This window comes from Lactuca virosa, chromosome 8 (assembly GCF_052849685.1).
Source record: "Lactuca virosa cultivar CGN04683 chromosome 8, Lactuca_virosa_CGN04683_v6, whole genome shotgun sequence".
In the NCBI taxonomy this organism is placed as follows: domain Eukaryota; kingdom Viridiplantae; phylum Streptophyta; class Magnoliopsida; order Asterales; family Asteraceae; genus Lactuca; species Lactuca virosa.
Genome location: NC_136433.1, coordinates 221,677,592 through 221,695,672, shown reverse-complemented (window position 1 = coordinate 221,695,672; position 18,081 = coordinate 221,677,592). Strand labels below are relative to the sequence as shown.

The window sequence follows — 18,081 nt, the reverse complement described above, 5'->3', positions numbered from 1 at the left end:
TGTTTTGTTTTGTTGTTGGTTTGTTTTTGATGATTTCAGGCATGGCTCCTAGACGTGCGGTCCAGCAGGAGAATAACCCGATTGATGTGGCTAGCATTCACCCGTTGTATCGTTTTCTGCAAAATTTATCTCGGGCCTTGTTGACAACTTACGAAAACCGGTTGGGATGGCTTTATAACCGTGAGTTTGCAATAGCACCCATTGTGGATTGGAGATGGCTACGAGGTGTGGGCATGGTCTTGAAATTGGAGCGTTTTTGGACAAAGGTGTATGAAGGAGATGGTTTTTCATTTACGTATCATGGATGGAGAAATCTTTTCGCTGTTCAAGAACCCGTCTATCAGAAATTATCGATAGATTTTTTCGCTACCGTAAGCTTTGAGGAGAGGACATATGATTTTGACTACAACCGAGCACTTGTTTTTCGGTTAGGTGGGGTATATCGCGAGTGCAGTCTTCACGAGTTTGCTTGGTGAATGGGTTTATACACTGAGCTAGAAACTCAGTCACCATTCTTTGTGCCCTTCTTGCTTGGATGTGTTCGGGATTTCACCCCCGGAACTTTGGACGTTCAATTTTGGAGAACCATTTCAAATCATGAGTACAATTCTCGTGATGCTAATGAAGCACAAATTCAAAGTCCTATTCATCGATTTCTTCATCGCCTTGTCACTTTTTCTATCAATCACAAGCATCATGGTGATAAGGTTTCCATCCAGAATCTGTTTTATTTGTGGAGTATTATCACGCCAGAGGTTTGTTGTGATCTTCCCTATATGCTTGCACGATTTTTGGGGAAGAAAGCAGCCGATTCTAGGCAAGGGAGTCCGATCACGGGTGGACATCTAGTCACCCGCCTTGCCCGATCTTATGGGATTTTGTCTCCTGATTTTGTTCGGAATCTTACACGTTTCCCCGACAATGAATTGTCAATTCAAGTGTCGGGTATTATGCGGGTAGTGGTGAATGTAGGGGGCGGCTATGTGATACCCCCGGAGGATGGCGAGCAAGAAGTGGAGCAGCCCGAGCAACAACCTCCAGCGAGGCCCCGACGAAGAAATGTTAGAGCCCGGGGAGATATTGAGAGATAACGTCAAGCAGCGCCACAATATGCGGGTGGAGTGCCCACCGACCCGTTTCAAAGCCAGGTTGGTTCTTATTTGGATAATCTTCGTGGTGGGGTGACTTACAATACTCAAATTTTGGAAGCCATGTTTTCTCATATGGGTGTGACCCGGCCACCTTCCATGCCACCTCATTACCCTTATATCCCGACATGGGAGGAGCTTTGGATGCCTAGGGATGATGGAGAGGGACCGAGTGGAGCACGTGGAGATGAAGATGACGATTGATTGTTTTTTTTAGTTTGGTTTTGTTTTGTGTGGTTTTAGAACTTATTTGAACTTATTTGGTTTGTAAGACTTATTAGGCTATTATGTTACTCTTTTATTTATTTTGGTTGTTTAAATTTCAGATTTGCTTAAGGAGTCATGGCAAGGAAGTTGGGAGTTATGCACGTATACGTCTAGAAGAACGTCGTCTAGAGTATAGAATCGAGACCCACGATTGTCAATAAGTGTGGGGTGAGTCAAGCGAGATGGTATAGATAGAGAAAAGTCTTACAATGTTGCATGAAAATAGTCTTAATCCATTAAGAAATTGGTGCAAGTTCCAAGATTAAAGAAGAAAGAGATGATTTTAATTTCTGACTGCCCAGTTTTCACGACGTTACATACCTGTCCACGTCGTGAATCATGATTCATGGATTCCCAAAATACGTTTTTTCACGACACCACGTCGTGTTCCTTTTCGCCACGTCGTGAGTTCGAGCTATTCTCAAAAACTGAAGTTCATTGATGCTATTACTACATGGTTCACCATCTTTCTTCTTGGGATTGCTATTTTCGCTCTTTTTATCTACTATATAATGTGGTGTATGCTTTCCCACATTATTCTTTACGCTTTGGAGATTGGCACCACCTTCATTGAAGATTGAAGTTTTGTTTCGTTCTTTTGGCGTTTTACAAGATCAAGATCCAAGTTCCTTTTTAGCAGAAGTTCCATATTCGAGATGTACATTTCAACCACACGACTAGAGTTCGATCTCGTTACTACTATCCCAGGGGAGTCTGTTCCTTTTTCTCCCTTTTGTTGCTTTTAATTTATTTTATCCATACAATGATGGCATTGTATGTAATAAGTGTGGGGTAGGGGGTCGAAAAAGTAAAAAGTAAATTGCTAGAAATTCTAGAAAATTTAAAATTTTAAAAAATTTTAGTAATTTTCGTAGGTTTGAAATAATAATCTAATAATTAGATCTAGTAATAATGATAATTTGAACTTTAGTTACTAGTGTTGCATGGGATGATCTGATAAGAGCTCAAATGTTTAGTTGAGCCAATACACGTTATAGTGTATTTGTGGCCTCCTTTATTCTAGTGAAATCATGGGACAAAAACACAACCTCGCTTAGTTTGAGGAATGCAATATGTTTAGCAGCCTGTACCTAAAATGAATCCTGGAAAGCTTATGTAGTCATTGCACATAGACTAATGCCTTAACCAATAAGGGTTGAAGTTAAGCGCCCCTTCTTAAGCATGTAGGTTTTGAGTGAAAAAAAAGAGTGAGTACATGTAAAAAAAAGAGGAATTACCAAAAAGTGAAAAGTTGAAGAATTTTTGGAGCTATCAAAGTATAAAGTATGAAGATCAAAAATTCTGAAGAAATATAAAAGTAGAAGATACCAAGAATTACACAAAAGTTGGTGAATTCAAAGAAATTGAAGATCAAATATCAAAGAAGTGAAGAATTCCAAAGAGCTCCATATTGTGGTATCTTAAAAGTTGTAATTCTCTAGTTTATGTATGCTTGGGTAGCTTTAAAAAAATACCTTGAGGTTAGAAAGTTTTCTGAGGATGGATTCGAAGGGTTGCATAAAATGAGCATTGTTCAAAAGAAGTGGGCGCGTGTTTATGAGGATTGCTAGTATTTAGAATTGAGGGGGGTTACTTAGGAAAATTTTAGACACAAATGCACGCATTGAGGACTCGACATAATGGCTGAGTTTGAATTGGATCGTTCTATGTGATGTTGGTGATAAAGGTTTGAATAAAATAATTAGATTTGCTTGAGGGCAAGCAAAGCACAAGTGTGGGGTATTTTGATATTGCCATATTTATACATATTTTTAGGCAATCTTTATTTATATTTTTATTAATAATTTGGTTAATTGCATGGAATAATGGTACTTATAAGCTTAAATTATATTTTGCAGCCAAATAGAAGCATTTTCGAAGAAAGGGACTAAAATTGACAAAACATGAAACTTTGGAGACTTGGAGTATAAAAGAAGAAGAAACCCACAAATTTAGCTCTAATCACAACGTGATCAATACTCCCACGACGTGGAGTAGAGTATTCTGGAAGTTAAGTACAGAGAGAAGTAAAATCCTTGCCCGATAAGGATTTCTCTCAAACCACGTCGTGAAACATCAAGTCACGACGTGAACGGGGAAAAGTCAGAATATATATAAAATCTTGTCCATTACGACTTGGGAGACTTGTGGCTGGTTGGAAGGTTTTCAGAAGGCGAATTTCAGAAGAAGAGAAGGCTAGGAAATCTGTTTTCAACACCAAAGGAGAAGAAAGTTCATAACTAGTTCAATAGTTTGGTACTTTAATCATGTCCATTATTTTGAATTGTGAGATTTTGTTATTGAGTATGAGTAGCTGAATTTATTAACTTTTGTTTAGCTAAATGAAGCTTCGATTTATGGTTTAGATGATTTATTATGGATTTGATTAGTTGGTATTGAGCTTGTGTTTGATTAATAATACCTAGCATGCTAATATTAGATTCTTTAGTTGCTTGAATTCATGTTCTATGTAGCTTAGTGATTATAAAATTACATGAACTTGAAACCTAGTCATTTAGTGAACATTGAACTGCTAGAGCTAGGATCGACCCAATCTTAGGTAGCAATTAAGGTATTTAAATTTAGATGTGCTAGAGAGCATAATTGTGACCATAATTGTGTTTGAATAATAAATCATACATAGCCTATTCATAATTATAACTAATTTTGTGTTTGATTGTGTGTGAACATGCATAGTTTTACATGAATGAGTTAATTATTGGTAAATTTAGACTTAAATTACTAATATAATATAAATTAGAAAACCAACTTTGATAATCCATAATTGTTAGCTAACCAGAAAGAAGAAGTGGATTCGAACTAAACAGGAGTATTTTAGTAATCGATTGAATTTTGTGAATTAAGTTCATCTGATCTTGCAAAATCAGATAAAACCCCCTTCCTTTGTTAATAATTAGATTAATTTAATAGTAGATAGGTTAATTAGTTAAATACCGTTCCCTGTGATCGACACCCGACTTACTCAAAGCTATACTATAATCTGACTAGGTACACTGCCTATAGGTGCATAGTTAGTATAAGTTTGTTAGGTTATAAATTTAAAAGTTGATAGGTATAATTCGTGCACATCAGAACTTTAGGTTTTAAATGAATTGAAACTCCTAGATCTTTTGAGATTCATTGAACTTTTCAATGGCATGTTTAATCTCGATTATGCCCTTCAAGTTTGTGACTAGGATACCGAGGATCACAACGAAGGTGTGAATAACCATGCAAATGTACTTGGTACCCTCATGTTATCATCACCTAATCATTGTGCCGGTTAGCCACACACGCTCCATTGATTTATGAAAAACATCGAGATACCCTTTGCCACCCTTACCAATTCCAGATTAGTGTGCCGATTAACCACACATGCTCCACTAACGTCTTGGCAAGGTGCGAAGTGTAATTTCATGAACTAGCATACAATTTCACATTTTTCCTAGAGTAACTAAGATTTGGGAATTTTATAAAAGATTTTAGTTACTTTGCATTCAGTATACTTATAATGGAAGGTTGTGTCCTATCCTACCCGTTCGCCTAACGACCCTCCACTAGTCAAGAGTGCGGTGGGTTAGAGTGGATACTCAATGACAGTCATTTTATAGGCTGCTTCCTTAAACACCCCTTATAAATCAGCTTCGTGAATATGGCCTACTAACGGTAAGAATGACTCTTTACTCATACATATATAGTGTTAGACTTTTAATTTTATATATAGTATAAGGGTGTATTTTACACTTTTAAAATACTAGGTGGTTTTATTAATTTTCTCTTTTAATTAAACTTTTAATTAACTTAATAAAACCATAAGGGTGTAATTTGAACTATTTAAAGTACTAGGGTTTTAGATTTTAATATTTAAAAATTAAAACTTTTAATTAAATTTCAAATTCCAAAACTTGAGGGCAAATTTTAAAACGTTTCAAAACTTCTAGATCAAATTTAAAATAATATAAAATAATCATATAATTTTATCTCTATCAAAAGTTTGACCTAATCTATTTTTTCTTACAAGATAATTCAAATCAATTTACAAATAATCAATCTTTATCTTATAAAACCAGTAATTATCTTAAATTGACAATTATCCATTAATTTGATTAAGATATCAATTACCATAATTAAAAAATCTTATTTTTATTTGAAAAAACAATTTATGGTAATTATCCAAATCAAATTAGGGCAAAAATTTCGAAATCATGTTGTCAGACTGGATTCACGAGGTGAACAGTATGTTCACGACGTGAATCTGGTTTAATTCAAAAAAACAAAAATTTTCAGCTATGAACGAAAAAACTTTGCATCAAATACATTAGAATAAACCATCATAGGCTCTAATACCACTGATGGGTTTTATGTTATACATCAATCCTATGGTGCACATGCAAAACCCTAAAACTTTGGATCTAGGTTTATCTAATTGTACATGCAAGTTAGCCAAAGCTCATAAACCCTAGATCTAATATGCTATAATCGAAATTAGGGTTTAGATCTTACCTTGATTGATATGTAGCAATAACAATCTCAATTCTTCCTTAGATTGACTTCTGAAAGCCTAGTGCCTCAAGTGTTGCACCTCTAATGGAGTCATAAACACCACTTAGCAACTAGATGAACAAGAGAGGGGAAGAGAGCTCCAAAAACGTCCAGGAACTTCTAGGAAATCATTAGCCACGTTTTTGGAGCCTTAGGGGTACCTTTTATACTTATGCTATTAGGGTTATTAACTAGGAAACCCTAATCTGACTGCTTAAGCTCTAAGCAGCCCATGGACTCCCTCCTTAGAGGCCTTGGACAAAATCTTATGGGCTTCCCCATAAATTTTGTCCACTCCAACTCCATGGAGTCCACCAGCCCATTTATGCAACTATCAATGATTTGCATAATAGTCCCTAATTATTTAATTCATCTCTTTTGACCACAATAATTAGTTATTGTTTAATTATTTATCAATATTAATTAAACAATATGATTTCTCTTTTAATATATTATTCTCATAATATATTAATAAATCATAATTAATCATCTCTCACCATAATTCATCATACAATTTGCTATGGTGAAGGCAACCCAAAAAGACCATGCTTATAATCGGGTCAAGTACATACCAAAATATTTATGGGCTTAGACACATAATCCAACATCTTCCTCTACCGGTGGTCCCTCCTCCGAATCACCCAAGACTGAAATTTTCGAGGACCGACTCTCGCAGGTACGTGTGCGTTATCGGAGTGGCACAGGGAAGAAACTCGACGCACGGAAGAGCAAGAAGTCCGGTGGGAGTTCAGGATCTAGGGCAAACATGTACCTCCCATCGGTGCCTTTCAAGGAGCCGATTTCAGGTTGAGTGAAAGTGGATTTTGGGTTCAGCCCTTATTCGGAGAGGATGAATGGGTGGGTGGGGCCTGAAAATACCATACGTCGTCGATCATTTATATTCAGGTTTATAAACTCATCATTTTTCAGCTTTCATCATTTTTATATGAATTAATATGAATTTTTCTTATTTATTTCCACTACAAGTGCTCAAGAACTTTGAGTTTGGCCGGAATCCAGAGCTAGCAGCCATGTTTGGAGTGTGGTGATGAAAATATTTTTTATTGCCCACTTTTTGGTATATACTTGATGTTTCTTTTAAGGATGTCTTACACGAAGATCTACAATAAGGAAATCAATGATTTGTTGGCACTAGAACACTGAAAGCTGCAAATCCATGAAAGCATTGAGGTAAAGTTAAATGATTTTTATTGCCCTCTTTTTGGTATATACTTGATGTTTTTCTCTAATCAGGTTTTTCATTTTTGTATGTAGCGATGGCATATTTGTTGCTAGCTTAAAAGAAGAAATTGTTACTAGCCCAAAACAAGTGCTTGAATTTATGGATTTTGGTGAAGGTAATTACTTTCTAGTGGATTTGTTGCTGTTGAGATTCCATTTTACTCATCGTGCAAAGCGTGTTCTTGAACTATCCCTAGAGGAGGCCCGACAACTAGGTAATAAAAAAAAAATATGCATGATGTTGAAATGATAATAATGTTAATTCATCCTCCATGTATTCTTTTAGGTCATAATTATATTGGATCAGAGCACTTACTTCTTGGTTTGCTTCGTGAAGGTGAAGGTGTAGCAGCTCGTGTTCTTGAGAATTTAGGTGCTGACCCAAATAACATTCGCACACAGGCAAGTGTGGTTAGCTTTATTTTTCATGTGCCGAAAATACCCTTGTCTTATGTGCGATGTTTATACTTGTTGAATAGGTTATTAGAATGGTTGGGGAGAGTGCAGAAGCTGTGGGTGCTGGAGTTGGTGGTGGGAGCTCTGGAAACAAGATGCCAACCGTAGAGGAATATGGTACCAATTTGACAAAGCTAGCAGAAGAGGTAACTTGTGTTTAATATGCAAGTGATTTAACTAATCACTGAGTTTGTTTTTTATTTTTATTTTAATTATTTCTTCCATTTTGTAGGGTAAGTTGGATACTGTTGTTGGAAGGAAGCCATAAATTGAAAGAGTTACTCAAATTCTGGGAAGACGTTCAAAAAACAATCCCTGCCTCATTGGAGAACCTGGTGTTGGAAAGACTGCTAATTAAAAGGTTAAATTGTGTTCCTATATTTTTCAGGTGATTACTCTAGACATGGGTCTACTTGTTGCTGGGACAAAGTATGGTGGAGAGTTTGAGGAGAGATTGAAGAAGCTGATGGAAGAAATCAAACAAAGTGATGAAAGTATACTATTTATTGATGAGGTCCATACTTTAATTAGAGCAGGAGCTGCAGAGGGGGCTATTGATGCTGCTAACATCTTGAATCCAGCTCTTGCTAGAGGTGAATTGCAGGCAAGTGAAATCTAATGCAAGGGTTATAGACATTTTTTTTTTTAAATTTATTTCTGATATCTTTATCCCTATTAGACAGATTATTATGAGTATAGGGTTGAATGTGTAAATATATTATGTATATATATTTATCCATCGTGTAATCATATATTCATTCAATAATACAACTTATTGATCACGTTATCTTGGTATCAGAGCGTATTTTCTCAGCTAGGTTACAACCCTAGCTGCCGATTAGTTACAATTCACCAGAACGATCCTCACATCCTCACAGAGCAATCACACATTCTTTTTTTTTTCTCTAAGCGATCATCTTCACAGAGTCTTCACACAAGTTCCATAATCTTCACAGAGTCTTCACAAGTCCAGAACCAATAATCTTCACAGAGACTTCACAAGTCCAGAACGATCTTACAGCACCTCAGCTAGCAGATGGCGATCATCAATCCCTTCTCCACAACCGAGAATACCTCACACAATTCTCATAAGTTTCCTTTTACCCTAACTCCTACTAATTATGGTTTCTGGAAGATTATGATTCAGCCGTTCCTTGTTACCAACAATCTTTTTGGGTATATCGATGATACTATTCCGTGTCCCACTCAAACCCTTCCGGCTGCTGACAAGGCTGCCTCTGCAGATCCTACACCAAACCCATCTTACACGGCATGGCTTGCTAATGATGCTCATGTACGTATGCTTCTATTATCCACAATCTCTGAAGCATCATATCCTCATGCACAAGGAACAACAGCCAAGGACCTTTGGCTCTCTCTACAATGAGCCTATCCTCCTCACTCTTCATCTAGAGAGTATACCCTTAAAACACAGCTTCTCAAAATCGAGATGAAATCTGATGAAGCAGTGTCTACATACCTTCTACGTGCTCAAGAATACTCCGATGCCCTAGCCAACATTGGTGAACCTGTCAAATAGAAAGACCTTGTCATGCTTGTGATCTCTGGTCTTCTCGAGGAATACAATGGGCTAAAGTCTACCCTCATGGCTCGACAAGTCCCCACCTCCTTCCAAGAGCTCCATGGTCTTCTCGCTGATCATGATTTTATGGTGAAGAAAAGTATACCCGCGGTTGCACCCATACAAGCCTTCGCTACCACCTCTTCCATCCGCTCTACTCCTACGACTACACCTCCGGATGCGCTACAAACTCTTCAACAACTTGCCTCTCAGCTGGGTTTTCAACTTAACCCAGCCCCCGCTTCATCGCCTCAAGCCTTTTATACCAACCGTCCTTCGTCTTCTCGAGGTCGCACTTCAAATAACCGCCGTGGCCGAGGCAACTACACTCAACCATCAGGAGGTACCCGCAACAACCAATTTCCTTGGGCATCTTCACAAAACACAGTGTATGGTACCTGCAACCGGTGTGGCATCGAACATATTCCTTCCCAATGCCCTAACCGAGACCCGGCCACTATCCGCTCTCGCCAACAGCCAACAGCCAACTATGCTGTCAATCGCTCTCAGTCTACCACGTGGCTTCCCGAAACTGGTTCCAGCAATCATGTTTCTCATGATGTTTCCTCTCTTGACAGCCACACACCCTACTTTGGTGAGGACTCGCTTCATGTTGGCAATGGTATGGGTCTACCTATTTTACATATTGGTTCTACTCGTTTCTATTCTCCTTCAAAATCTTTTACTTTATCCAATATTCTTCATGTTCCTGAAATCAAAAAGAATCTTCTTTCCGTTCAAAATTTTTGTCTTGACAACGACGTTTTCTTTGAATTTCATTCTTCTTTTTTTGCTGTGAAGGACAATACTACCAAAACTACCCTCCTCACGGGTCCAAGTAACAACGGGCTCTACTCCATCATCCTTCCGTCTCTTCAGAGTCTTCCTAAAGTTGCGTTCACTACCATCAAGGCTTCATCTGGCATTTGGCACCAACAGCTGGGTCACCCTCATTCACAACATTTTAATTTTGTGTGTTCTAAGTATTGTCTCCCTATTTCTAATAAAGTTTCTGATACTTTTTGTAAACCTTGTCATATTGGGAAGTCTTCTAAACTTCACTTAACTTCTTCCAATTTTAATAGCAAACATATTTTGGATCTTCTTGTTTGTGATGTTTGGGGCCCGGCACCTGTGACCTCCTTTGATGGTCACAATTACTTTTTACTGTGTGTTGATGATTTCTCTCGCTTTATGTGGATCTTCCCTCTTAAACGAAAATCTGATGTTTTTGAGGTTTTTAAACAATTTGTCTCTGTTGTTGAACGTCAATTTTCTACCAAACTTAAATCGGTCCAAACTTAATCCATTTTTTACATCACTTGGCATTCTTCATCGTCTTTCTTGTCCTCATACAAGTGAACAAAACAACTTGGTTGAGTGACGTCATCGACATGTCATTGAAACTGGTCTGACTTTACTGGCTCAATTAGGTGTTCCTAACACTTTCTGGCATTTCGCATTCGACACTGCAGTCTATCTTATTAACCGAATGCCATCTCGAAAAACCTCTCACATTTCACCATTTGAGCTTCTATTTAAACGCTCTCCTGATTTTTCCTTTTTAAAGGTTTTTGGGTGTCAATGTTTTCCCCATCTAAGACCCTATAACCAACATAAGATGGATTTTAGATCCATCACGTGTGTCTTTCTTGGGTACAACTCCTCTCACCATGGATACCGGTGTCTTGACTCCACCTCTGACAAGGTTTACATCTCCCGCCATGTTCGCTTTCATGAAACCTATTTTCCCTTCTTGAAACCTAAACCTATACCACATATACCCCCCACATCCGACCCTTACATCTCGATGTATCCTACTCCTACGATACCCGACACATCACCACCAAACAATTCACCACCACCAGCCAATACACCGTCACCTCAACAAACCCCCATCTCACCACCTACCGAGCCCCCTACGGTTCCATTGATGACATCACCTACTACCCCCTTACGTGTGTATTCTCGCCGACGAATACTGGCACTGCTCCGGACCCAACAGCCTCCTCAGTTCCATCTGAGGCTTCCACTGATGCCACTACCGCTCGGGTTCGACCTCCTCAGCTTCGACAGAACCAAAACCTACAACCCGGTTTGATCCCTCGGCTCTTCATACTTTTGCTGCACATGAATCGGAACCACAAACATTCTCGGTTGCTGTCAAACACCCCCATTGGTAACAAGCAATGACTGATGAATATGCAGCTTTGCTAAAAAATGGTACTTGGACTCTTGTACCTCCTGCACCTAATATGAACATTGTTGATTGTAAATGGGTATACAAAATTAAACGGGATCAAACAGGAGCTATTACACGATACAAGGCTCGTCTTGTCGCTAAAGGTTTTCACCAACAACCCGGCATTGACTATCATGACACGTTTAGTCTGGTTGTCAAGTTCACCACTGTTCGAGTTGTTCTTTCTCTTGCTGTGTCCAACAACTGGCCCCTTCGACAGTTGGATGTTAAAAATGCCTTTCTTCACGGTGATCTCAATGAAATGGTATACTTGCGCCAGCCTCCAAGTTTTGTTGACCCACATAAACCTGATCATGTTTGTCTTTTTCATAAGTCTTTATATGGACTAAAACAAGCTCCACGTGCCTGGTTTCACCGTTTGTCTAAGGCTCTCTACAGTCTTGGCTTCAAAGGATCTCGTACTGATCCTTCTCTTTTCATATTGACAGCTCAGGGTACGCAAATTTACATGTTGGTTTATGTTGACGATATCATCATTAAAGGAAACAATCAAGGCGCTGTTGATCAGATTGTTCGCAGCCTGAGTCAGACCTTTGCTCTTCAAGACATGTGAGCTTTATCTTATTTTCTTGGCGTTTCGGTTGCTTATTGTGGAACTGACCTCTTTCTCTCTCAAAATCAGTATGTGTTGGACATTTTACAACTTGCTGGTCTTACCGAGGCTAAGCCAGTTAGCACCCCTCTTCCTACGGGTGCTCCTTTGTTTCTTGGTGACAGTCCTCTTTTTGACAATCATGTTCGGTATCGTCAAGTAGTTGGTGCTTTGCAGTATGTCACTTTATCCAGACCCGACATCTCTTATGCAGTCAACAAAGTCTGTCAGTTCATGCGTTCTCCAACTGTCAACCACTGGTCTGCTGTCAAACGGATTCTTCGGTATCTTCGTGGTACCAGTACCTTTGGTCTCCGTCTTACACCATCTCGTGACACCACCATTCATGCATACGGTGATGCACAATCTATGGTTACCGCCTTTTCTGATGCTGATTGGGCTGGGTGTCCGGATGACCGTCAATCCACCGGGGGGTATGTTATATATCTTGGTTCGAATCTTGTTTCTTGGTCAGCAAGGAAACAGAAGACTGTCTCTCGTTCATCCACTGAGGCTGAGTTCAAAGCCTTAGCTGATACTGTTGCTGAGGTAGCCTGGCTTGAATCTTTATTACGAGAACTGTGCATCCCGGTTACTACAATACCGGTTTTATGGTGTGACAATCTTGGTTCCACTTATCTGTCTGCTAATCCTGTTTTCCATGCTTGCACAAAACATGTTGAGTTTTACTTTCATTTTGTTAGAGAGAAAGTTGCTGCCAAGAGACTCTCCGTTCAGTTTATATCCACGGATGATCAGATTGCTGATATATTTACTAAGCCATTATCTTCACAAAGATTTGAGGGGTTATGGTCCAAGCTTCAAGTCCTTACCCGACCTTAGCTTGCGGGTGAATATTAGACAGATTATTATGAGTATAGGGTTGAATGTGTAAATATATTATGTATATATATTTATCCATCGTGTAATCATATATTCATTCAATAATACAACTTATTGATCATGTTATCTATCCCAAACTTGCAGTGTATTGGCGTTACAACCCTTGATGAATACCGTAAACACATTGAGAAGGACCCTGGATTAGAGAGACGATTCCAGCCTGTAAAGGTGCCTGAGCCAACAGTTGATGAGACAATACATATTTTAAAGGGGCTCCGAGAACAATATGAGATCCACCACAAGCTCCGATACACTGATGAAGCGTTAGTAGCTGCTGCCCACTTGTCATATCAGTACATAAGGTACTCCAATCTATTACATATTGTCATACGTTATAACTTCATTAAAAAGATAATCTCTTATGCTTTTGCTTTCATGTATCAATAGTGACCACTTTCTTCCCGATAAAGTTATCGATTTAATCGATGAAGCCGGTTCTCGTGTCCGACTTCGTCATGATCAAGTACGACTTTTTTCATCTTTGAGCCCATCAATCGATAATCAATTATCTATGTTTTTTTACCAACTTCCTGAAGAAGCCATAGAGTTGGAGAAAGAACTTAGGCAAATAACAAAAGAGAAAAACGAAGTTGTCCGTGGTCAAGACTTTGAAACGACTGGAGAGTTACGGGATCAAGAAATGGACCTAAAGACACAAATATAAGCTCTTGTGGATAAGAACAAAGAGAAGAGCAAGGCGGAGACCGAGGTGGGAGAAGAGGGCCCCACCGTAACCGAAGCAGACATCCGACACATTGTCTCGTCATGGAAAGGGAATCCCGGTCGAGAAAGTCTCGTCATGGCATATTCATGCTGATGAGACTAAAAGCAACCTTCAGTTTGCAAGTCGAGCTTTACGTGTCACTAACTGTGTTCACGTGAATGAGGTTAGTTCTCAAATCTCAACACAAAATCTCATATTACGCTATTCTTCAAGTCCATATGCTCTTGATTTCATTCTATAATTCTTGCTATTTTGGCAATGAAACCTGTTATTAGAAGTGAACGTGAAAGAGGACCACTTGTACCTTTTGAAGAACTAGTAAATGATAACACCTCAAATGCATGCAATCTTGAGGAAAAGGTTTGTGTTTTACTCTTAATATGAGTTTTGATCTCAATGTCTTGTGAACCACTTGTTCATTTTGTAATGGTTGATGAGCCCATTTGGCTCATCAACAACTTACCTCTTCAATGGTAATAGTGGAGAAATTTTGAATACTAACAACATACAATAATACTCTTAACATACGACTCATGTAATGCCATGTAGGATGAAGACTCTGAAGCATTGGCAAAGTTATCAACAGACATCCAAGAAATCACATTTGAGATTCAACAGTCAACAGTCAAAGGCCCTTTCCTCTACAAACCAATTATCTTTTTGATATTCATGCGAATGCAAATCCTGGGGCATATAGTCCTATTGGAATTGGAAGTATCCTAAGGCACACTAACATACATATTCATGCTGGTAAGTTAACTCAATTTGCCTTCACATCAGCTATATATATATATATATATATATATATATATATATATATATATATATATACATACATATATTCTCATATGTATTTTTTTAACAGGAATAGGTCCAAGGGAAACTAATGTTGAATCATCAAATCAAGCAAATGTTGATCTTCTGATGTTGTTCTTTTACAAGTGGTTGGAATTGGACCTAAAGTTGGTTGCTGATATAGGAATAGTGGGTGCTCAAAATGCAGGAAAAAGCATGTTTTTAAGTGTTATTAGTGTTGACATGTAGTGTTGTTTGACATGTAATGTTAGGTAACTTGTTTGACATGTTATATTTTTTTGAAATGAATTATCGTTCTTATGTATGGTATTTTATTTTGTATTATGATAATTTCAATCTGTTGTTTAATTTGAAGATTAGTAATTCTATCAAAAATATATTTTTTTTAAAACATTTAAAATTATGACATGCAAATACGTGTCATCTTCATTTATGACATGGGCTTTAATGATACACAATGCGTGTCCTAAACGCGCGTCGTAAGGTTACGACGCGCAAATGTGTGTCTTCTTCCTTTTATGACACGAAAATGCATGTCGTCTTCGTTTATGACAGGGTCTTCCTTGATACGCATTGTGTGTCGTAAATGAGCGTCGTAAATGCGCGTCGTAAATAGACGACGCGCAAAAGCGTGTCGTCTCTCGTTATGGCAGGGCCTTCCTTGACACGCATTTGCGTGTCGTCTGAGCGTTTTACGACCCGCATTGCGCGTCGTAAAAGGCTGTTTTTCTAGTAGTGTACAAAGCAATCTAGACATACCACACACAGGTAGTTATCTAGTACAAGGCAGTCCATACATACCAGATAGTAGGGATGAGCATAAGCGGATACCCGCCTCTTTTGGTCGGAACCGGAACCACTCCCGAAACCGGCGGTTTTGAAATTATTGGAACTACTCCCAGAACCGCCTAGACCGGTTCTTAGAAATTTGGAACTGCTCCCGGAACCGCCAATACCGGTTCCGGTTCCGGTTCCGGGTACCCGGTTTCTTGAATTTTTTAATTTTTTATTTCATACAGCAAGTGGAATTTAGCAAGTAAATATGACAAAATGACAAGTTACAAACTACAAATCGTTCCAATTCCCAACAAAAATAGCACAAAAACAAAAAACAAAAAAGAACATAAAAAAAACAACACAACAACAACTAAACAACACAAAAACAAACAAATAACAGTAAACAGCAAAAACAACAGCTACGTATTCCCTCCAAATGTATCATCGATTTCCGTAATGAAATTAAACATAAAAATTCAAATTAGAATAATAAATATTTTCCAATAACATGATACACAAAATCTAAGTCCATTCCCATATGGTCAAAAATATGAACTGCTAAGGCCTACCAAACTTCTATTTCAAAAAAAAAAAAAAAAAAAAGGCCAGCCAAACTTCATTGCTAGAAAGTAAAAATAAGACAAATAAATGTATAAGATAACTTTTATATCAACACAAAGTGATAAAATAGTTAGTTACCTGTGAAACACAAGAAGCCTGTTTTGAATTTGATGGTGTTACTTTTCTCACAACTCTTCTCACAACTCTTATTATGATCATCATCAACAATATCAGCCTTAGGAGTAACAACCCGAATCAGTTGCCTCCTGTTCTAAACTCATACACCTAAACACAGTTACACATCTTTTAAATTTAGAATTCACAATAACACAATTACACATCTTTTAAGTTGTTACCTTTTTCCCAATGATGCAAATATCAGAGATGCTACAAGAAGTCCAACCATGAAAGCAGAAGAAATTACTCCATCTTTGAAATTGCTTAGGTCAAAATTACCCCTATGAAAAAATTGTAATTTTTGCCTCATTTGACATCATTATCAATCAAAATATCAAATTTTAAAAGAACATGAAAGAAAAGAGTAAAGACTTACTGAATTCCACTTCCATGGGAGCATACACCGGTTTTTGTGCAAACTCTGGGACTTCCATTGATGCTTCTGTTTGTTTATCATGAAAAAAAGTGAAATAAGTTCATTTTGTTTGTTACCAATGAAAGAAGGTTTTAAAGAATGAATGATGTTCTTACTCTGTTGAATTTTTGTTCTTTATTGAGATTGGCTATGCCTCCATAAAAGAGAGATGACCGTAATTTTTGAGATTGCAGGAAAATGGAGTAAATGAGTGAGTCCGATCAAACTTAGAGCAAATGGAGTGAGTCCGATCAAACTCAGAGCAAAAACCCAAGGCTATAGAAAACGTAAACCTATCAATATCAGTTTCAAATAGAGAAGGTATCATACACTAAGCATAAACAACTTACGCCTCCGACATCGTAACATTCCGCTACATAAGCCAACGGAATAGCGGGAAGAAGCACAGAGAACAGCGTGAGCTGGAGATTGAAGGAGGGTTATGAGATACGAACTCGACTTGAGGGATTCCACCGTCTTCTACTCCATCGTATCGAATGAGTCGAGCAAAACTAGCAAATCGAATCTACCAGAAGGAAGAGAAATGGTGAGACTGTGTCTTTCGATTGAGAGAATACAGTGTAGGGTGTCGGCGGTTGTTTGTAACAATGAATCACATAAAGTCACAAACCCTAAAAACGAATACCTTCCGTTATTAGTTCTTTTACCCTAATTTTTAAAAAAACAAAGGCACTAAAATATAAAAATTAAATATATATTTTTTTATAAAAAGGCGGGTACCCGTCGGTACTGGTTCGGGTAACCGCCGGTTCCGGGTACCTGTTATTGGAACCGAAACCGGCGGGTATCCAGCGGGTATCGGTTTTGTAAAATTGAGAATTGGAACTGGAACCGCTTAGGGCGGTTCCACATCTTTAGGAACCGGAACTGGAACCGCCTTAAGCGGTTTCAGTTCCGGAACCGGCAGTTATGAGGCGGTTCCGGTTCCGAAAGCAGGTACCCGCTTCCGCTGCTCATCCCTACCACATACGTAGTCTTCTGATACAAAGCAATCCAGTCATACCATATAAGTAATCATCATGCCACACAGGTAGTCATCTAGTACGAAGCAATCCTGACTGAACAAGTAAATAGAGTTTACATATTAGACTCTACACTCTCTAATACCAAGCCATGAATACTATAATCACACATGTTATAAGAAAAGAACATACACATTTGTATAGTGTAGTAAGAAACTCACGTCGAATATAATATGGATCACAACGAGCAACCACCAAAACTCCAATGGACTTTTCCCTATATAAGTGTTTTAGAGTATTAATAAGAAACCGTAACCTATCATTTAAACTAGTTAGTCCTTAGTTCCAATTCTAGTTTTTAACCCCAAAACAACTGTTTGTTCAAGACCATTTTTTCTCCCCTTAAACCCAGTCAATCAAGAATGTTATTAGATATTCATAAATTTCAGCTCCATACCTATCAATGGATATATTACACTAAGCCTACTTATTTTTCTATGATTTGCTATGAATTTTACAAAATAACATATATGAATGCAACTATATTCAGACCAATAAGTGAAAATGACAATTTTCACCCTATTTAGGTTCATGAACAGGTCAAGGAAAAAATCATGGAACTGCTAGACTAAA

General features: G+C 38.1%; 1 long non-coding RNA gene and 1 pseudogene across 1 annotated transcript; one reads left to right on the top strand and one right to left on the bottom strand.

Moving 5' to 3' along the window:
- Positions 1 to 476: 476 nt before the first annotated feature.
- Positions 477 to 14,763, top strand: LOC145131273 (ATP-dependent Clp protease ATP-binding subunit ClpA homolog CD4B, chloroplastic-like; annotated as a pseudogene).
- A 1,464-nt stretch (positions 14,764 to 16,227) lies between these two features.
- On the bottom strand, positions 16,228 to 16,757 carry LOC145129423 (uncharacterized). Its single transcript, XR_013717484.1, has 3 exons — positions 16,582 to 16,757; positions 16,427 to 16,492; positions 16,228 to 16,331 (listed from the first exon to the last, which is right to left on the bottom strand). It is a non-coding gene; the product is annotated as an uncharacterized LOC145129423 (long non-coding RNA).
- Between the last annotated feature and the right edge of the window lie 1,324 nt (positions 16,758 to 18,081).